This window comes from Bufo bufo, chromosome 2, assembly GCF_905171765.1.
Source record: "Bufo bufo chromosome 2, aBufBuf1.1, whole genome shotgun sequence".
Classification (NCBI taxonomy): Eukaryota; Metazoa; Chordata; class Amphibia; order Anura; family Bufonidae; genus Bufo; species Bufo bufo.
Genome location: NC_053390.1, coordinates 601044396 through 601067559, shown reverse-complemented (window position 1 = coordinate 601067559; position 23164 = coordinate 601044396).

The following is a 23164-nucleotide window of genomic DNA, read 5'->3' as shown; positions in this document are numbered from 1 at the left end:
TCCTGATTTGGAGGCAGAGGTTCAGGCAGCCCAGGCAGAGGCTCCTGATCTTTGTCCTCCTGGGAGGTTGTTTGGGCCTCTCGCTTTACGACACAAGGTTTTTAAGGAGCACCACGATACTGTCCTTGCTGGGCACCCGGGGAGTAGAGCCACAGTGGATCTCATTGCTCGGAGATTCTGGTGGCCGGCTCTTCGTAAAAGACGGTTGAGGGTTTTGTGGCAGCCTGCGAGTCCTGCGCTCGTGCCAAGGTCCCTCATTCACGGCCATCGGGTTCTCTCCTCCCGTTACCCATTCCTTCCCGCCCTTGGACGCATCTGTCCATGGACTTCATTACGGACCTGCCTCGTTCCTTGGGGAAGACTGTGATTCTGGTAGTAGTGGACCGTTTTAGCAAAATGGCGCATTTCATTCCCTTTCCTGGGTTACCCAATGCTAAAACTCTGGTGCAAGCATTTGTTGATCACATTGTCAAATTGCATGGCATTCCTTCAGACATAGTTTCTGATAGGGGCACGCAGTTTGTTTCCAGATTCTGGAAGGCCTTCTGTTCTCGCTTGGGGGTTCGGTTGTCGTTCTCTTCTGCTTTTCACCCGCAGTCGAATGGCCAGACCGAACGCGTCAATCAGAATCTGGAGACATATCTGCGCTGTTTTGTGGCAGAGAATCAGGAGGATTGGTGTTCTTTTTTGTCCCTTGCTGAGTTTGCTTTAAATAACCGTCGCCAGGAGTCCTCGGATAAGTCACCATTTTTTGGTGCATATGGGTTTCATCCGCAGTTTGGGACATTCTCTGGAGAGGGGTCTTCTGGTTTACCTGATGAGGAGAGATTTTCCTCGTCTTTGTCATTTATTTGGCTAAAGATTCAGGGTAATCTGAAGAGGATGATTGAGAGATATGAGCGTGTGGCAGATAAGAGACGTGTCCTGGTCCGGACCTGAATGTGGGTGATCTGGTGTGGTTGTCTACAAAGAATATCAAACTGAAGGTTCCCTCCTGGAAATTGGGTCCTAAGTTTATTGGGCCTTACAAGATCTTGTCCGTCATCAATCCCGTTGCCTTCCGTCTTGATCTTCCTCAGACTTTGAAGATCCATAATGTTTTTCACAGGTCCCTATTAAAACCGTATGTCCAACCCACTGTACTCTCCTCCTCTTTGCCTCCTCCTCCGATTGTTGTTGATGGTAATCTTGAATTTCAGGTCTCTAGGATTGTGGATTCTCGCATTATCCGCGGTTCTCTCCAGTACCTCATTCATTGGGAGGGTTATAGTCCTGAGGAGAGGATGTGGGTGCCAGTGGCGGACATTAAGGCCACTCGTCTTATCAGGGCTTTCCATAGGTCCCATCCTGAGAAGGTGGGCTCTGAGTGTCCGGAGTCCACTCGTAGAGGGAGGGGTACTGTCACTGCCAGCTCTCTGAGAAGCTCTGGTAGACGTTCTTCTGTACCTCTTGCATGATGTTCTTTGTTTTGGTTTCACTTTGTCATCTCTTTTCCTTCTCCCAGCTGTCATCTATTTACACTGATTGCCTCCCTTTATATTCCCTCCCATACTGCTTCACATTGCGGTTTATACTACTTCCTGGATTGTGCTCACTGCCAGAGGCTGCAACTGCTGGTTCCTCAGATAAGTCTTTTCCTTTATTTGTGTTTCCGTGCTGGCTTGATTCTAGGTGACCCTGACTCCCTCCGTATTAAGTGCAGGGAGCCGGTGGTCGTGTCCCCTCACTATTATAGGGTTTTCAGGTATCACACAGTCTAGGTACGAGGGCATGCAATTATCTATCATAAAGATCTTTGCATGGGCAAAGCAGTCAGGGAGAGCTCTAGGGGTTTTATAGGGCTCACCCATATGTTCCTTAGTTTGGGATCAAGTCAGTCGGATGTTTATTTATAACTTCCAGTTTTCTGCAACACCATCCGTGACAGGTGGGTAGGCTTGACCTCTGGCCAAAGCTGGCACAATTTGCCATGGAACTCGTCGAGTGTCCTGTCCAGAAAGGACGTTCAGCGCAGCAGGGGGGATCGTGACCGATAAGCGCACTCGCCTAGCTCACGACAGTGTGGACTACCTCACATTTGTAAAAATGAATGAGGCATGGATCTTGGAGGAATTCAACACCTGTGACGACCACGTGTAATTGAATTTCCTCATGCCAGCCCACACATATCCGCCACTACCCAGAACAAAGAATGGTCCTTGTCTTATGTATATACAGCGGCCAAAAGTAAAATTTGTATCCAGTGACCGCCTAATGTACCTCCAGCCACATCATCACAAGTTCTTTTCTGTCAGGTGAATGCCTAATTTTTGGGGCCTGTAATCCAGTGGCCTACAGTGAAATTTTTGTCCAGTGATCGCCTAATGTACCTACAGCCACATCATCACAAGTTCTTTTCTGTCAGGTGAATGCCAAATTTTTGGGGCCTGTAATGGCCAACAGTAAAATTTGTATCCAGTGACCGCCTAATGTACCTCCAGCCACATCATCACAAGTTCTTTTCTGTCAGGTGAATGCCTAATTTTTGGGGCCTGTAATCCAGTGGCCTACAGTAAAATTTTTGTCCAGTGACCGCCTAATGTAGCTACAGCTACATCATCGCAAGTTCTTTTCTGTCAGGTGAATGCCTAATCTTTGGGGCCTGTAATGGCCAACAGTAAAATTTGTATCCAGTGACCGCCTAATGTACCTCCAGCCACATCATCACAAGTTCTTTTCTGTCAGGTGAATGCCTAATTTTTGGGGCCTGTAATCCAGTGGTCTACAGTAAAATTTTTGTCCAGTGACCGCCTAATGTATCTACAGTCACATCATTACAAGTTCTTTTCTGTCAGGTGAATGCCTAATTTTTGGGGCCTATACTCCCGTGAACTAAACACATATAATTAGGACATTAAAACGCAAAACAATGAAAGTTTCTTAATCATCAGCATTAAAAATATACAAAGAGGTGTGTGACCTAAAAAACAAAATGCGTAATAGGCTGACTGGGAGGTCACGCTTAGTTCACAATGACAAATAGGTAGAGGTCTTTTTTTATTCACACCTATAACGTTATTGTTGGTCAAGTGAACATGAAACTATTGAGACCTAAAATATCCAGTGCCAGACTCAATTAAAGCAACAAGCTACAAATTGGATGCACTGATATCACCTAGGGGATGGCCGTGCACTTTGCAATCCGTATGGGACAGTAGGAAATAGGTGCCACACACAAAGCCAGTATAAAGGAGATGCTGATATGGCTCATACACAGCCAAACGTCAGCGCAAACTGGCAAAGATGTACAAGGTTAATGCCACATTCAGAGACAGTATGATGGGCTGCTAATATGGCTAGTGAGCAGCCAAGCATCAGTCCAGACTGTGAAAGAATGTCGGCAGAAACAGGGCATAACTAAGAACCTCCATGCCCCTTATCATTATTGTCGCTTTCCTCTGTACTTTTTCCAGCTGTAGTGAGTTCTCTCTATGGACTGGTGCCCAGAACTGAACTGCATATTCCAGATGAGGCCGCACCAACGCTTTGTAAAGTGGTAATATTACATCCCTGCCCCACGGGTTTTAATGCATGACAATATCCTGGTGGCCTTAGAAGCAGCTGATTGACATTGTATGCTGTAATTTATTCTACCATCCACAAGGACACCCACATCTTTCTCTATAAGTGATTCTCCCAGTGTTACATCACCTAGGACATATGAAGCACAGAGATTATTACTACCAAGATGCATAACTTTACATTTGTTCACATTGATCCTCATTTGCCAAGTTGATGTCCAATCACTCAGAGTGTTCAAGTCAGCTTGTAGTATATGGACATCTTCCATAGACTGTACAGTTCTACATAGCAAAAATATAAATGGTGCTATAAATGTCGTCCTCGATATCATTAATAAATAAGTTAAATAATAGAGGGCCCAGCACTGAACCTTGGGGTACACCACTTATAACCCAGGACCATTCTCAAAAGAAATCATTGACCACAACTCTCTGGACACGGTCCTTCAGCCAGTTTTCAATCCAATTACAAACTATACTTTCCAAGCCTATAGATCTTACTTTACCTATTAAACGTTGTGTTTTAAAGTGAGAAAATTACAGCCCTTTTTGGCATGTATTAGTGGCAAAAAATAAATATTATTCAGTGATGATTTTAACCAATCACATTTGCTGTTGTGCAGAAGTAAATAGAAAGCCACATGTAAGGAGAATCGGTTCTTAGCTTGTAGAAGAACTACAAACAAACTGGGCAATTTTCCAGGGCTCCCAACCGTAAAGGGCTGGGATGACATGGCACACTACCATTGTGGAAGCGCTCATTAGTAGAGTTGAGCGAACCCGAACTGTAAATTTCGGGTTCGTACCGAACTTTAAGATTTTTGGCACCCGGACCCAAACCCGAACATTTCCGTAAAAGTTCGGGTTCGGGGTTCGGTGTTCGGCGGTCTCTTGGCGCTTTTTGAAAGGCTGCAGGGCAGCCAATCAACAAGCGTTTGACTACTTTTACCTAAGAGGCCATTACAGCCATGCCTACTAATGGCATGGCTGTGATTGGCCAAGTGCAGCATGTGACCCAGCCTCTATATAGCTGGAGTCACCTAGCGCCGCATATCACTCTGCTCTTGTCAGTGTAGGGAAAGCTGCTGCTGCTGCTGCTGCTGTGAGGGACAGATTAGGGCAATATTCTGGCATTGTACAATATGCAAACTACAGCGATAAGTGAGGGTGCTATGCTACAATATTGTACCCAGCCCTGAGCCCAGTGATACTCCAAAATCATTTTGAATCCATCTGTTAGTTAGGTTGGCGTCGGCGGCCATTTTGTTAAATGCAGTCACCTTGAAACTGCATGTTAACTGCCTGTGTGTCAGGGACATTAGTCTACTTCTGTTCTGGTAGCTCAGTGGAGCTGAAATTCGCTTTTTTGGCAGGTCAAGTACCCCTACAGCCGGCAGTGCATATCTGGCATTGAAAATTATTCAATTACATTAGTCTGTCTAACTGTCATACATTTTTGTGACCTAAAGCGAGTTTTTTTTATATGTCTGCCACAGGCACTGCATATCTGACAGTCCAATAAAACCGTTAAATAGTGCCGTTACCTTGCTGCTGTAAAAAAGCACCATTTTTGTGCTAGATAGCACTTTTACGTACAGCGCAGTATTACCTATTTTATAATTAAGCAGTGAAATACTGCATTTCTAGAGTTGTTTGCCCAAAAAACTGCTCTAGCGCCACAGTGCACATTTGCGTACAGCGCAGAATTACCTATTTCATAATTAATATAAGAAGTATGTGGCGCACTGGAGTGGCAAACACTATGGTGGAGGTGCTCACAGTAAAGAGGAATCACCCTTCCTCTGATGAACTAGTATATGGAATATAAAGATACTGGGCACTCTCACTCTATATAAAACCATATAGTTTATTGTAAAATATAAGCAGTAAAATCCTACAATAGATATATAAATGATTTAAGATCGCATAGAGGTCCAGGATCTAAAATCAATTATACATACATACTATAATAAAACCTATCTAAACATAACTAAACATAAATATACGTATACTATAAGTTAATAACTAAAACATAATACACTCTGGATGGTATAGATTGGAGCCTCCGTACTGAATAATAATGACCCAGTCTTAGATCTATAACTTAGGTGACTGCTAATGTCCTAAGTGGGTATTAGTAACCCAAAGTTCTCGTCTCCTCCAATTGGATTAATATTATGAAACTTTTACAGTAAGTTGTAGTGATTGTTTTAGCAGCATTAGCTATTTTAGAATTTACCTGTGAAATACTGCATTTCTACAGTTGTTTGCAATTAACACTGGTTTTGTGGTAGATTGCACATTTTCAGTGTACGCTGCGTTTTTGACAGTCAAATTCAACCGTTAACTTCTGCAGTTAAATCGTTGGTTTGAAAATTCTAACTTTTGGTGAAGTAATTGTATTCAATTGCTCTGTTACACTGTTGTGTGACCTAAAGAAATGTATTCTGTTTATGACACGGGCACTGCCTTACTGTTAAGAAATATAATTGTTGACTATTAGCAGTTTAATTGACACCTGGTGGGTGAACGCAAATAATGAGGAGAACATCAAATAAGGGACGTGGACATGGTCGTGGTGGTGTTGGTGGAGCTCCTGTTGCAGGGAGAGGACGTGGCCGTTCTGCGCCAGCTACACGTCCAAGTGAAACACCTTCCTCAGGTGCAAGTAGGCGTCAGAACCTACAGCGTTATTTGGTAGGCCCCAATGCCGCTCTACAGATGGTGAGGCCAAGAACAGGCGCTAGTAGATTGGGTGGCTGACAGTGGATCAAGTTCCTTCACGTCATCTTCCACCCAGTCCTCTGCAGAAAGCTCAGAGTTGGCACCTGCAGCCCATTCCCATCAGTCTTTCACCTCACCCCCTTGCAAATCAGCCAAGCAGTCTGAGCCCCAAGTCATGCAGCAGTCTCCTATGCTTTTTGATGACTCTGCTGGCAGGGTTTCCCAGGGCCATCCACATAGCCCTGCCCCAGAAGTGGAAGACATTGAATGCACTGATGCCCAATGATGTGGAGGACGATGAGGTCCTAGACCCCACATGGAATGAAGGTCATGCCAGTGACTTTCATAGTTTGGAGGAAGAGCACACCAAGCCAACAGCACAGCAAAAGAGGGAGCATGGTGCAAAAGCAGAGCGGCCGTCTCGAAGACAGTACGCCTGCTACTGCCCACCGCACCCAGAAACCGAGCACACCAAAGCCAGATCCAAGGAGTTCCCTGGCATGGCAGTTCTTCACATAATGGGCTGACTACAAGACCCGAGTGGTTTGCACACTGTGCCATCAGAGCCTGAAGCGAGACATTAACATTCTGAACCTGAGCACAACCTGTATGACCAGGCATCTACATGCGAAACACAAGCTGCAGTGGAGTAAGCTCCTTAAAAACCAAGAAATGGCTCAGGCCCCTCCTGCTTCCTATTCTGCTGCTGTCTTGGCCTCTTCCTCCACCTATGGAGTAACATTGTCACCTGCCGCCTAGCAAACAGAAGATGTGCCATTAACACCACCACCTCTGTCAGCAAGCATCTCCACCATGTCACACGGAAGCGTTCAGCTCTCCATCTCCCAAACCCTGGAGAGAAAGTGGAAGTACCCACCTACCCACCCCCGATCCCTGGCCCTGAATGCCAGCATTTCTAAACTACTGGCTTTTGAAATGCTGTAATTCCGTCTGGTGGAGACGGACTGTTTCAGACAGCTGATGGTGGTTGCTGTCCCACAGTACGTCGTTCCCAGCTGCCACTACTTCTCTAGGCGAGCCGTCCATTCCCTGCACAACCAAGTGGCGGATAAAATCAAGTGTGCACTGCGCAACGCCATCTGTGGCAAGGTCCACCTAAGCACAAATACGTGGACCAGTAAGCACGGGCAGGGACGCTATATCTCCCTTACTGCACACTGGGTAAATGTAGTGGCGGCTGGGCCCCAGGCGGATAGCGGTTTGGGGCATGTCCTTTCACCACCAAGGATCACAGGGCATTATTCTTTGCCTCCTGTTGCCTCCTCCTCCTCAGGTTCCTCCTCCTCTTCTACCATCTCCTCATCCGGTCAGCGAAAGACATTCACCACCAACTTTAGCACAGCCAGGGGTAAATGTCAGCTGGCGGTTCTAAAACTGATGTGTTTGGGGGACAAACCCCACACCGCACAGGAGCTGTGAAGGGGCATAGAAGAACAGACCGATGAGTGATTGCTGCCAGTGAGCCTCAAGCCCGGCCTGGTGGTGTGCGAAAATGGGCGAAATCTCGTTGCTGCTCTGGGACTAACCGGTTTGATGCACATCCCTTGCCTGGCGCATGTGCTGAATTTGGTGGTGCAGAAATTCATTAACAACTACCCCGACATGTTAGAGCTGCTGCATAAAGTGCGGACCATCTGTGCGCGCTTTCAGAGTTCTCATCCTGCTGCTGCTCGCCTGTCTGCGCTGCAGCGTAACTTCGGCCTTCCCGCTCAATGCCTCATATGCAACATGCCCACCAGGTAGAACTCCACCTTGCATATGCTAGAGAGACTGTGCGAGCAGCAGCAGGTGATAGTGGAGTTTCAGCTGCAGCACGCAAGGGTCAGTCGCTCTGCGGAACAGCACCACTTCACCACCAATGAGTGGGCCTCCATGTGAGACCTGTGTGTCATGTTGCACTGTTTCAAGTACTCCACAAACATGATGACACCATTATCAGTGTTACAATACCACTTCTATGTCTCCTTAAGAAAACACTTAGGGCGATGATGAAAGAGGATGTGGCACAGGAGGAGGAGGAGGAGGAGGAAGAGGGGTAATTTCAAAGGGTTTCAGGCCAGTCATTTAGAAGTGGCTCAGAGGATGAGGAGGAGGAACCATGTTCACAGCAGGGTGGCACCCAACGCAGCTCGTGGCCATCACTGGAGCGTGGCTGGGGAAATACGGAGGACACAGACAATACACCTTCCACAGAGGACAGCTTGTCCTTACCTCTGGGCAGCCTTGCACACATGAGCATCTACATGCTGCAGTGCCTGTGCAACTACCGCAGAGTTGCCCACATTTTAACGTGTGCAGACTACTGGGTGGCCACCCCGTTACAAAGACAACGTGTCGTCCTTAATTCCCTCACCGGAGCGTGATAGAAAGATGCACGACTACAGGCGCACGCTGGTAGACACGCTCCTAAGAGCATTCCCAACTGACACCGGGGGACAAGTGGAAGCACAAGGCGAAGGCAGAGGAGGAGGAGGAGGAAGAGGTCGCCAACGCAGCTGGGTCACCGCCAGCACCTCAAAAGGCAGGGTAAGCATGGCCAACGTGTCACCTCGCCACAACAACCGGCACCACCAGCTGATGAAACGTCTTAGCAGGAGGCAGCATTTGAACAACATGGTGGAACAGTACCTGTGCACACGCCTACACGTACTGACTGATGGTTCTGCCCCATTCAACTTCTGGGACTCCAAATTGCCCACACGGCCTGAGCTTGCCCTTTATGCCTTGGAGGTGCTGGCCTGCCTGTAGCCAGTGTATTGTCTGAACGTGTATTTAGCACGGCAGGGGGCGTCCGCCTGTCCACAGCAAACGTGGACAAGCTCATGTTCATTAAAATGAACCAGGCTTGGATCCCACAAAACTTGTCTGTACCTTGTGCAGAATAGACATGTATACAGGCCTTACCCAGCCTTCGTTATACTACAGCGCAATTGCTCGTTGTTGTATTTTTGATATTTCCCACTCTTTTGGGGTGTACCTTAATTTAAAAAAAAAATGCATTATTGGCTACCTCGTCCTCCTCCACCACCGCTTCCAACTACACTGCTACGTCCACCGCCTCCTCAGCTTCCTACTCCATATGGACCTTCAACTCATAAATCAATATTTTTTATTTTTTTTTGTACCTATTTTATTTTATTTTATGTCATTTCACTAATTTGTCTGTTACATTTTCGGGTGAAATTCACCAATTTTTGGCTGTGATATACCACTGCTATACCTAGTAGACAGGTAAACAAATGTCACTAATTTGTCTGTTACATATTCGGGTGAAATTAACCATTTTTGGCTGTGATATACCACTGCTATACCTAGTAGACCGGTAAACAAATGTCACTAATTTGTCTGTTAGATATTCGGGTGAAATTCCCCAATTTTTGGCTGTGATATACCCCTGCTCTACCTAGTAGACAGGTTAATAAATTTCACAAATTTTTCTGTTACATTGTTGGGTGACATTCACCCATTTTTGGCTGTGAAAGACCCCTGTTCTACCTAGTAGACAGGTTAATAAATTTCACAAATTTTTCAGTTACATTCTTGGGTGACATTTTACAATTTTTGCCGTGAATAAACCCCTGCTCTGCATAGGTAACAGGGCCCAAAATTTTTAAAAATCATCTGTTCCATTGGTGAATGACATTAACCCATTTCTGGCGATGAAAAACCCCTGCTCAGCATAGGTGACAGGCAGGGGCGTACATAGAAATCACTGGGCCCCATAGCAAGAATCTGACTTGGGCCCCCTAACCCAGCCCACTGTCCTGGCCCCTCCCCCTGCCACACCCCCCATTTGCCAATAAAGAAATGTATACTTAACCTACTGAAACCGTTAAGGATAAATCTTTTTTATTTTATTTTTTATTAACTCTCATACACCGCTGATATGACAGTGCTGTATGGAAGTAAGGATTTCACTGGGGCTGTAGTAAGTGATGTACAGCACCCATCACTGCTCCTGCCTGTCTGCTTTGGTAAAGCTGGACATAGATGGGCTATGTGGACTTTAGCAGAGTGGGCATAGGACAGTGGATACAGGGCGCGATATGTATGCGAGCACAGCTGAACGAGTGTCTGTGTCCACTGTGCTAAAGCCTGACATAGCCCATCCCCCACATCTTAACCCCTTTGCTACCAGCGCCATTTTTTCATCACTTCTCTAACCCCAAAAAATGTGATAAAAAAGGCACACACATTCCTAAATGGTATCAATAAAAACTATAGTTCATACCACAAAAAATGAGCACCCACACAGATCAGTAGATATAACTATAAAAAAAAGTTATGGGGGTCAGAATATGGTGATGTGAAAAAGTAAACAAATATATTTTTTCAAAGTTTTAATTTATTTTTACACTTTTTACACATAAATAAAACCTATACATATGTGGTATCATTGTAATCGTACTGACTCAGAGAATGAAGGGCACCGGTCACTTTTGCCGCAAAGAGAACACCGTAGGAACAAAACCCATAAAACGGTGGAGAAATTGTTGTTTTTTCCACCCCATTTGGAATTTTTTTTGCCCGATTCCCACTACATTGTATGCCATAATAAAGTACAACTTCTCCTGCAAAAATTAAGCACTGATATATCTATGTGAATGGAAAAATAAAAAAGTTATGGCTGAAGGAAGATAGGGAAGAAAAAAGAAAATTCAAAAACGAAAAAAAAAAAAAAAAACTCCAGTATCCTAAGGGTTAAAGGGGCTATCTAACCCCTATTATGCCCCCCAAAATGCCCAGGCACCGCATACAGATAATACTTATGCACAGTGGGGGGGGCAGCCAATAGCAGGCCGTGTCAGAAATGAGCCTCCCTAGCGACACCCTTAGGATACTGGAGTTTTCTTTTTTTTTTTTTTTTGCATTTTCTTTTTTGTAACGATGGTAACGATGCTAGGGAGGCTCGTTACCATTGTGGCCTGCTATTGGCTGCCTCCCCCCCATGTCGCTGGATGTTTTCATCTGCGTGACGGGAGGGAGGCAGTGGCGGCTGTGTGGGCATCAGGAGCAATGTGGGTGCCGGAGAATGAGGTAAGTACGGTGCCCTGGCATTTTGGGGGGCATTATAGGGGTTATATAGCACAGGTGAACATAGCCACTAATCATATTCCCCCCCACCCCCGCAAGGTGACTGATGTGCTGGGGAGGGGGGCCCTGTAGGCTCATAGAGGACTCAGGAGGACAGTGTGCTCCCCCCGGGGGAAGGGGGAGGATTAGGAGGAAACCACACTGTCCTCCTGAGTCCTCTATGATCTTACAGGGCCCCCCACCCAAAAAAAACAAAAAACAAAAAAAACAAAAACAACAACTGCTTGCTGCTGCCCTCCCCCCATCAAGAATACCCATGCAACCATACATGAACTTTAACTTTTTATTAAGTCTGACTGCTGTCTTCTTACTGTGGCAGGCACACTATGAAGCGGTCCTTCAATCTGTGTCGGGGAGGCTGCACTCACTGGCTGATGGGCAGATGGCAGGCAGCGAGTAAGCGCAGAGCGGAGGACAACTACGAGCGCACTCTGTTTGTGATTGTTGAGCCTGTTCCTGCTGCGATACACTGGCCAATTAGCAGCAGGATCTTTGCGCTGCTAAATGCTGATTGGCTAGTGTGAAATGCAGTAGACGCCGGGAGCCCGCAGCTGTAGCCTGTAGAAAGGTCAGATAGGGAGCGGGCGCGTGAACCAAGGGGAGGGGGGGCGGTAATAACACAAGTGGGCGGGCCACGGCAGCCTGAGCGCCTCAATTAACTATGAATAAAAACTTGTGCAGAGTAGACTTAGGGGGCGGGGCCTTCCATGCGCTCCGGGCCCCCCTGTGCTGCGGGCCCCATAGCAATGGCGTGGTCTGCCTATATTGGCAGTACGCCACTGGTGACAGGAACTTAAATTTCTAAAATTTGCCTTTAATTGGCCTTTTCATTCGATCCTTCTGCTTCAATAGCTTCTCCCACATTTCCGCTCGATCACATTGCAGCCATTAACCTGTTACAGTGTCAGGTGACATTTTACCACTTTTGCCAGATAGAAACCCCTGCTCTGCATAGGTGACAGGGAATTACATTTCAAAAATTCTTCTTTAATTGATGCGCGCCACCTCCTTTCATTCAATGCTTAAACTTTAACAAGTTGTCCCACATTTGTGGTTTAATAGTTTGTCCCACATTTCCGCTCTATCATATTTAATTTTAAACAATTAATCTCCCTTGGATGTGGTCTCTCTTTCTCATGCTCCGTCTCCGGCGTGGAACCCTGATTTGCCGATAACCGTGATCAACATGGTCGGCGCAGAAAATGTTAAAAATTTGTCAGCAAAGCAGGGGTGTTGCTGGGGTCTTAAAACATTAGGGGCACGAGACCAAGGCATATGTCTACCCCAAACCCCCCCCTCCTCAAAACTGAGCTCCTCCACTCACAGTCTATATGCACAGCGCCCCCACCCCACCCACAGTATATAAACAGCTCTCCCACTCACAGTATAAATGCACAGCTCCTCCACCCACAGTATAAATGCACAGCTCCTCCACCTACAGTATACATTATATGCACCGCTTCTCCACCCACAGTATACAGTATATGTGCACAGCTCCTCCACCCACAGTATATGCACAGCTCATCCACCCACAGTATACAGTATACGCACAGCTCCTCTACCCACAGTATACAGTATATGCACAGCTCCTCCACCCACCGTATACAGTATATGTGCACAGCTCCTAGAAGTAGTGTTGATCACGAATATTCGAATTGCAAATTTTAATCGCGAATATCGGCACTTCGAGAATTCGCGAATATTTAGAATATCGCAAAATATATTCGGAATCGAGAATATTAGATTTTTTTTAAAATACCAGCTCATGCAAATTTTTGTGCGAATATTTTAGGCGAATTTTTGCAATCAGGAAAATAATGCCTGGAGATCATGAATTCGCGAATTCTCGAATATATGGCGAATATTCGGTCAAATATTCGCGAAATATCGCGAATTCGAATATTGCCCCTGCCGCTCATCACTACCTAGAAGCAATTTATAGTGTAACACACTGATGGGCCCATAAACAGACATGGATGAAAGTGGAATTACATGTAGCTTCCCTGCATTGCTTGCACTTATCTGTGCTCCTTTACACTGGCACTGGTTGCTGCTGGGCTGGAAGAGGCAATTTACACATCCCTTTTAGGCCGAATGCACACTGCCGTGGAACACGGACGTGAGCGGTCCGTGGTAGCCCGGCCTGGCATCCTGCTGACAGCAGGAGCGCACGGCGTCATTGGTTGCTACTGAAGTGCAGAGGCGGCATGAAGCGTACGGCATCATAGCAACAAATGACGCCGTGCGCTCCTGCTGTCAGCAGGATGCCAGGCCGGGATACCACGGACCGCTCACGTCCGTGTTCCACGGCCGTGTGCATTCGGTCTTACTGGTACCAGCACTGGTGAGGACAGGACACATCAGCTCTGTAATCTGCTTGTCCTGTCTGGGATTTGGTGCTCAGCTGCTAGACCTGCTTAAGGGCCCAGGATAACTACAGGACGTTCTTTATAGACCCATACTGAGCCACCAGTGCGGGGCTGCTGGCTCATTCACCTACACTAGACTGGCAGTAAATGGAGCTCCTAATTATATGTTTATTGTGTCTCTTTCTAAACTCATACGGAGCTCCCTAGCAGCTCCACACTGGTGGCTCAGTGCAGAGCAATGGAGAAAGTGCTGGTCAGAGGTTCGGGGCAAAATGCCCCAGATCTAGGTGCCTAGCGACGCCCCTGATGCATACTGTGGTCTTTTTGCAATCACCTTGGTGATCGATTGCTGTCCAAACAAGTGACAAGGAGGAGAAGCATCAGGAGCAATAGATGACATTGAAGTCGATGGGAAGGAATGACAGCTTCCTTCTGCTGACATTGATGAGTCCTAACTGCTGGAGAGGGGGTGCGGTCCAGTGGGAGATGCAGCAGTTTCTGCATCAGCCTGTAAGACTAAATGAGTGGGTTGACGCATGGCCGTTGTGCCAACATTAGCAACCTGCCACGCCTCCCTTGTGCCTACACATCCTGCATAGTGCCACACTAACGTTCCCCAATGACTGTGTGAAATATTCCCACACTGCTGCATTTTCCCTCCACCACTGTGTGATGCCTGCTTGCTGCTGCTTTTATCAACCTGTGCACTGCCAGTGTGTTCCTCACAGGTAGTCTCCCGAGTAGCAGACAGTGTACCCCTCTTATGTTTGGCTCCAGATCTCCCAATGCTTCCACCCTGCTGTCTCACAGGCAAGTTGCCACCCTCGCCCTCTGACGATGACAATGCTCCCTCTTCACCTGGCTCCCATGTGCGATTGGCTACATCATCATCTACATATGTTTGCAAGTCACTTGTGTAACTCTCACCTGTCTCTTGGCATGTCCCTGAAAACTTGCAACATGTGCTCCCACCCAACTGTCATCATCGGTAGTTGTATGCCTAAAATAGTCCGCAGTGGACCTCCCCTCCAAGTCTGTGCTGGCCTGTAACTGCTGACTATCCTCATAAAGGTCATTGTCACTGTAAAGCAGAGCAGAGCCAGCGGCTACCGTTACTTGACTAACAGACGGAGCAGCAAAAGAAAAAGGCAGGTTCAGGACAGTTGAGAGCATAGAGGCAGTTCCTGGGACATGCCAACTAAGAGTGGCGTCAGAGGAACCCACAAATTCCTGGCTGTGTGAGTCAACCATTCCAGTACAGATGGATTTTTGGTCAAAACAAGACTGCTGGATGACAGTGGTAGCTCTGGCCTGTTGCTGTGGCTGCTACCACCAACCCTACTTCTGCAACTACTACTACGACTACAGCATAATTTTTGCCACTGCCCGTTTCTTTGAAGGGCCCAGGCAACTGTCTGTTGGCCATATTGTATAACATCTAAAAGAATGTAGGAGCACCGCGCACCTCCACTGCACTTCTATATGCTACGATAGGAAGTTGCTACTTGATATTCAATCTGAGAGAAGGCTTTACCTTATTCTCCTAGTAGGTCCTCCTCGCGGCTGTTTGTATAACAACTGCATCGCTAACAGAATGTAAGGGCCCACCAGAGCGTTTAGCTTGGGGGACACATGGGGGCAATGACCCCATATTTTTATGACAAATTTATTAGGGAGTTTGTGTTCTCTACCCTCCCCCTTTCTCTCCCCATTTTCTTCCCCTTCCCGCCTTATTTTTCAGGTGAATTTACCTCAAGAAGAAGATTCCGGTTACAGCTGGTTTTGTTTATGTTTGATTTTCTGGATAGCAACTGAAGCCGAGCTGTTAATTGGTTGCTACCCGGTTGCTGGGGGAGATTTCCAGCTCTGTGATTTGTTCCTGCCTGCAAGGCGGGAAATTTGTCCCCTTTATATTTTAGGTTCGCCGCTACCTCAGGGCAGTCGTCGCGGATCTGGACAGCGCCGGACCAGGATGGAGGATTTGCTGCGCCAGCTGATCGTGAGAGCGGAGTCTGCCGGAGGAGAAGAGTGGCTGAAGACCTGCCTGCTGATGCCGCCGTCTCTACTGCCACCGCCATCGCCGCTGAGGACGACGTCGCCGCTGCCCCGGTTATCTGCTGAGGAAGTGAGGGAGCCAGAAGGAAGGGGACATGTTCCGGAGCTGCAAGAAGAAGAGCCATTAGTCGCCCTGTGCCGGGAGGAGGAGTTGTCTGCGCTGCCTCGCAAAAGAGCTCGCAAAACTAGGAGCGCTTACACTCCTCCCCCTCCACATGCAGGGCGCCGGCGCAGCAGCAGGGTCGATGGTGCGGCCTCTGGGGGGAGCCGTAGGTCCTGTAAGAGCGGCGTGTCAAGAGGACAGAGCATCGTTCCGCTTGGTGCGGCAAGTTCCAGCGCCACCAGAGGGCAGCATCATCAGCATCCGACTTCCCCAGAGATACGTCATCTGCAAGCGGCGAGTCCTAGGAGACGTCATCATCAAGCGGCCAGTGGAAGTCTGCCAGCACAGGCTTGTGCTTCTCAAAGCTTCCTGCAAGAAGACTTAGGGCCCCCTGTTGAGAGGCTCCCACCTCCTGTGGTTGAGCTGTCTCCAGGCCCCTTAAGCAGATCCCCTCATCAGTCAGCTGCTGCTGCTGGTCCAGTCCAGGAGGGACGTCCTGTTGGTGAGATCCTCAATGTTTTGTCTACGTCTGATTCAGCATTGGTAACTGGTTTGGTTAAGCTGCTAGTGGATGTCACTGGCAGGCGAAAGGTTAATTCAGCTTCAGATGTCTGGAGCTCTAGTTCTGAGCAGGCTAGGTTGCCTGGGGTCGATTGTGTCAGTGTTTTACCCAATATTGAAAAAGGTGTTGGAGTTAAAGAGACTTGTTTTAAAGAAGCTCTAGCTTGTGAGGTTTCACCGCTGGGTTTTCATCTAAGTAGTAATGTTAAAGAGCGTGTGTGGCGAATGGAGTATGTAGAATTAATGTCATTATTGCCGTCAGCAAAGGAGCAGGTTGTTAAAAAGGATGATAGAGTGGATGAAGAAAGGAAGCGTTTTCTCCCCAGGTCTTTTAATAACTGGCTGCAAGCCTTTTGTGTTTATTCAGCAGTTCTTGGGGAGAAGCATCCTGAGCTCTGTTCAGGTCTTTTTCAGCATCTAGATATAATTATAGAGGCATACCGGAATTTTGGCGGAATGGCGTGGTTCCAGTATGACGAAACATTCCGTCAAAAGCTAGCGGTGCACCCGTCTCTCAAATGGGGGGTGAAGGATATTGGTCTGTGGGTGAATTTGATGTTGCCCCAGAAAGCTGCTCCAGTTAAGTCATCTAATCCTTCACAGACCAATATGAGAAAAGGTGTGTGTTTTGCCTTTAACGAGGCCACTTGCAAATGGTTAAGTAATTGTCGTTTTAAACATGAATGTTCCTTTTGTGGAGGTACCCACCCCATGTCTCGCTGTTTCAAAAGGAACTCACAGTCCGGCCAGCAGCAACCGAATACCAGGGAGCTTGTTGCAAAAAGCATCGAGTCCAGTGAGGTTAGCAGAAATGTTACCGTGGCTCGTCCATTATCCAGATCGTCAGAAAGCTGAATTGCTTTTTAAAGGATTTCAGTACGGTTTTGAGGTGCCTCAGTTCCTGGGGGTTGGTTGCTGCTGGGTGGAGAATCTGAAGTCAGTATCTCTACATAAAGAGGTGGTTAGGTATAAGTTGCAGAAGGAGCTTGAGTTGGATAGGATTGCTGGTCCGTTTTTAGAGCCTCCGTTTGAGAACTTTAGGCTTTCTCCTTTGGGCGTTGTGCCAAAGAAGGAGCCTGGTGATTTTAGAATTATCCATCACCTGTCTTATCCTGAGAAAAGCTCTTTAAATGACATGGTGGATAAGTCTAAGGTCTCAGTGGCATACGCTTCATTTGATAATGCATTGGCGTTGTTACGGTCTTTTGGTAAGGGAGCGCTATTAGCAAAGGCGGACATTAAGTCTGCTTTTCGTTTACTGCCGGTTCTGCCATCAGGTTTTAATTCATTAGGTTTTCATTTTGATGGTTATTTTTATTTTGATAAATGTCTCCCAATGGGGTTTTCATTGTCTTGTTATTATTTTGAGGCTTTTTCGTCGTTTATTCAGTGGGTTGTTGAGTTTGATGTTAGAAGGGGAGGGGTTTTACATTACTTAGATGATTTCTTGTTTATTGGTTTTCCTGATTCTAACCTCTGTTCGGATTTGTTAGTTAGATTTTTAGACATTTGTTCTTGTTTCGGCATTCCTGTAGCAGCAGAAAAAACTGTTCCTCCTTGCGGATGTTTGGAATTTCTGGGGATAGTCATTGACGCTGAAAATATGGTTTTCAGGCTGCCGGTTGAGAAAATAGTAAAAATTAGGTCTTTATTAGTTTCATTGTTGGGTAGGAAAAAATGTAGTTTGAAGGAAATGCAATCCTTGTTAGGCTATCTGAATTTTGCTAGTAGAGTTATTCCCATAGGCAGGGTTTTTTGCAGACGTCTTTATTTTTCTACTAGGGGTTTAGTGTCTCCAACTTCTCATATTAGATTGACTAAATGTTTGAAAGAGGATATGTTAATTTGGCTTGAATTTTTACAGGACTTTAATGGTGCTAGTTGTTGGCAAGAAGATTTTGTTGAATCTGATGCTTTGGGCCTGTTTACGGACGCTGCTGGAAGCCGTGGCTATGGGGCATTTTGGAATGGTAAATGGTCCGCTGAAGAGTGGCCGTCATCATGGGTGCTCAATGGTCTGACAAGAAATATTGTACTGTTGGAGCTTTTTCCGGTGATTGTAGCAGTGGTGTTATGGGGTGGTTATTTTAAGAATAAAATAATTTTGTTACACTCAGATAATAAAGGGGTTTGTTTTGCTATCAATACTCTTTCTTCAAAGTGTGATGTAGTAGTTAAATTGTTGAGACATTTAGTTCTTTTTTGTATGCAGTATAATATTTGGATAAAAGCAAAGTATGTGGTGGGTTCATCTAATATTTTAGCTGATGCCTTATCTCGTTTTCAGTTTTTGAAGTTTCGGGATCTAGCTCCAGAAGCGGAGATGGAAGGGAGTCCGTGCCCTCATCATCTATGGGATTTGATATGGGACTAATAGGTGATGCTATTAAACATTCTTTGGCCCCAAGAACATGGGCGGCGTATGCTGCTGCATGGCAGGACTGGTTGAACTTTGTTAATTCGGTTGAGGTCAGTGTTAAAGGGGATGATTTAAGTTGTGGGTTATTTTTTGTGGCTAGTTTGCTTAAGAGGAATTTGGCCCCCTCGTCGGTAGCTAGGATAGTGGCAGGGGTTTCATTTTTTCAGAAATTGTATGGTAGTCGGCCGTTGTCATCTCACTTTCAGGTTAAACAGATGCTTAAGGGCTATAGGAGGGGCCTGCCGAACATAGATAGGAGGAGGCCAATTTCTATCCCATTGTTAGGAGCATTATGTAATACTCTGCCTAGGGTGTGCTTTGATAGTTTTGAGTCTGTACTTTTTCGCACTGCTTTCGTTTTAGCATTTTTTGCGGCCTTAAGGATCAGCGAGTTAGTTGCGGTCAGCCGTAGAGTTTGTTCTGGTTTGGACTTCTCTGATATTTCCCTGAAGGGTAATGTAGTTGAAATCTTTCTCAGGAGGTCAAAAACTGATCAATATGGGAGAGGTAGATTTATTAGAATAAATGCTTGGGAAAGTTCTGATTTATGTCCAGTGGCGGTAGTAAGGTCTTGGCTGGAGGTTCGCTCAGCGTGTAGTGGTCCGTTTTTAGTGCATGAAGATGGTTTTCCGCTCACTAGATTCCAATTTAGCTCTGTATTAAAGAAATGTTTGCTTGTATTGAATCTTGGTTCTTGTAAAATTTCCTCCCATTCCTTTAGGATTGGCGCGGCTACAGAGGCGGCGCGGGTTGGGTTAGATGAGTCAATTATCAAGAGGATTGGGCGGTGGGACTCTCATCGGGTTAAGTTATATGTTAGGCCAGATTTAATTTTACCAGTCTGAATATTTTTCTATTTCCACAGGTAGTCACTTGGTGGTCTGGTTTGTGGGTCACTCCTTTATTTTCTGGGCTCAGAAGCGAGCTGAGAAGAGAATATATTCTGAGAATTTAACTTTTAATTCTGCTGACCTGCATGTTTTTTGGTGGGGTGTTAGAGGGTTGGGTTGGAAGAGAGTATTGTCTGAAGTCCGTAAACTATTAGTTAAATGGCCTGTTCCCAATCTCCTTGTGCTTCACCTTGGTGGTAATGACATTGGGAGATTGAAAACTTGCGAATTATTATGGGTGATGAAGAGGGATTTGTCCTTGTTGCGAAATATGCTTCCAGATACTACTTTTGTTTTTTCTGAAATAGTTCCTCGTTTAATATGGTCGGGTAAGGAGGGTATTTTTCTTGAAAAAATTCGCAAACGGGTCAATAGGGCATTGGAGAAATTTCTTCCTTTAGTGGGCGGGTTTAGTTATAGACACATAGACCTAGAGGGCCTCGTTCCTGGGCTCTATAGATCGGACAATGTCCATCTTTCGGATGTAGGAATTTATATATTCAATTTGGGTTTTCAGAATATAATTGAGAAATGGCTGATGTGCTTTGGGGGGCCTCGCCTATGCTAGGCGTGGATTGTGGGGCTGTATCGCTCAGCTGATGCTGAGTGGATATTGGTCTATATGGATGGTTTGAAATTGGTATTTATTGTTATGGTTGATGGTTTTAATTATTTATTAATTTATTAAATTATTTATTGGTTTTAATTTTGGTTACCCTTAATAAAGCACTTCGGCCATTTCTATTCCACTAAGAAATATGTTGTCAGTGTTTTTATTTATATAATCACATATGGTTGAGAAGGAAGTGGGTCATTTGCCTCCATGTAAGGGCCCACCAGAGCGTTTAGCTTGGGGGACACATGGGGGCAATGACCCCATATTTTTATGACAAATTTATTAGGGAGTTTGTGTTCTCTACCCTCCCCCTTTCTCTCCCCATTTTCTTCCCCTTCCCTCCTTATTTTTCAGGTGAATTTACCTCAAGAAGAAGATTCCGGTTACAGCTGGTTTTGTTTATGTTTGATTTTCTGGATAGCAACTGAAGCCGAGCTGTTAATTGGTTGCTACCCGGTTGCTGGGGGAGATTTCCAGCTCTGTGATTTGTTCCTGCCTGCAAGGCGGGAAATTTGTCCCCTTTATATTTTAGGTTCGCCGCTACCTCAGGGCAGTCGCCTCCCTTAAATTTTGCGCTACTTGTCGCTGTGCTTTATTAGAGGGGCTGTATCGCTCAGCTGATGCTGAGTGGATCTTGGTCTATATGGATGGTTTGAAATTGGTATTTATTGTTATGGTTGATGGTTTTAATTATTTATTAATTTATTAAATTATTTATTGGTTTTAATTTTGGTTACCCTTAATAAAGCACTTCGGCCATTTCTATTCCACTAAGAAATATGTTGTCAGTGTTTTTATTTATATAATCACATATGGTTGAGAAGGAAGTGGGTCATTTGCCTCCATGGATTAGCTATGAATTTTGGTGCACTGTACAAATTTGTACATCTCGATAAATTACACCTGCCGGTAACAGTGACCTGTAATACTGACACGCAGTAACTCTATAGCTAAAAGAACGGATTAGCTTATGTAGACTGAAATAAATGAGACCTGCCTGTAATGCTGATGGAACAGTAACTATACAGCTAACAGAATCGATTAGCTATGACTCTTGGTACACTGCACAGTTATGTAAATGTGATAAATTAGACTTGCCACTAAAAGTGATGCACAACAGCTAACAGAACTGATTATATATAAATCTTGGTGCACTGCACACTTTTGTACAGATAGATAAATTAGAATTGCCGGTAACAGTGACCTGTAACACTGACGCAGAGTAACCCTACAGCTAACAGAACAGATTAACTATTAATATAGGTGCACAGCACACTTATATATACGGCAATAAATTTGACCTGCCTGCAACACTGACCCTAGTCTTTGAGCATCTTGTCACATCTCTCTACCTATGCTCAGCTCACAGGAAAATGGTGGCGACCAGGCGGGATTAGGGTTTTATAGGGCACTGCCTAGCTGTGACATCACAGGGGGATGGCTACAGGCATATTGGCTGGCTGCACAGCATTTTGGGTGATCTCGTGTTCCTAAGCTTGTCTACTCTACATTTATTTTCATTTTCTAACATATGGAGCCGCCATTTTAGGAAAACTGGTTAGTTACCACAAAGAGCGAGGAAATTTGTTTAGAAATGGTGGCAGCATCATGCTGTGGGGATCCTTTTCTTCAGCAGGGACAGGGAAGCTGGCGAGAGTTGATGGAAAGATGGATTGAGCTAAATCCAGGGCAATGCTGGATGAAAACATTGTAGGGGCTGCAAAAGACTTGAAACTGGGGCAAAGGTTCACCATTAGTGTTAACTCCTTAAGGACACAGCCTTATTTCACCTTAAGGACCAGGCCATTTTTTGCAAATCTGACCAGTGTCACTTTAAGTGGTGATAACTTTAAAACACTTTGACTTATCCAGGCCATTCTGAGATTGTTTTTTCGTCACATATTGTACTTCATGACACTGGTAAAATGGAGTCTAAAAAATTCATTTTTATTTTTTTTAAAAATGGCAAATTTGCCAAAAATGTAGAAAAATTTTCAATTTTCCAAGTTTTAATTTCTCTACTTCTATAATACATATTAATACCTACAAAAATAGTTATTACTTTACATTTAGTTATCTACTTCATGTTAGGATAATTTTGGGAATGACATTTTATTTTTGGGGGACGTTACAAGGCTTAGAAGTTTAGAAGTAAATCTTGAAATTTCTCAGAAATTTTCAAAAACCAACTTTTTAAGGACGAGTTCAGATCTGAAGTCACTTTGTGAGGCTTACATAATAGAAACCACCCAAAAATTACCCCATTCTAGAAACTACACCGGTCAAGGTATTTAAAACTGATTTTATAAACGTCGTTAACACTTTAGGTGTTCCACAAGAATTAATGGAAATTAGAGATACAATTTCAAAATTTCACTTTTTTGGCAAATTTTCCATTTTAATATTTTTTTTTCAGTTACAAAGCAAGGGTTAACAGCAAAACAAAATGCTATATTTATTGCCCCGATTCTGTAGTTTACAGAAACACCCCATATGTGGTTGTAAACTGCTGTACGGGCACACGGCAGGGTGCAGAAGGAAAGGAATGCCATATGGTTTTTGGAAGGCAGATTTTGCTGGACAGTTTTTTTTTACACCATGTCCCATTTGAAGCCCCCCTGATGCACCCCTAGAGTACAAACTCCATAAAAGTGACCCCATCTAAGAAACAACACCCCTCGCGGTATTCAAAACTGATTTTACAAACGTTGTTAACCCTTTAGGTGTTCAACAAGAATTAATGTAAAATAGA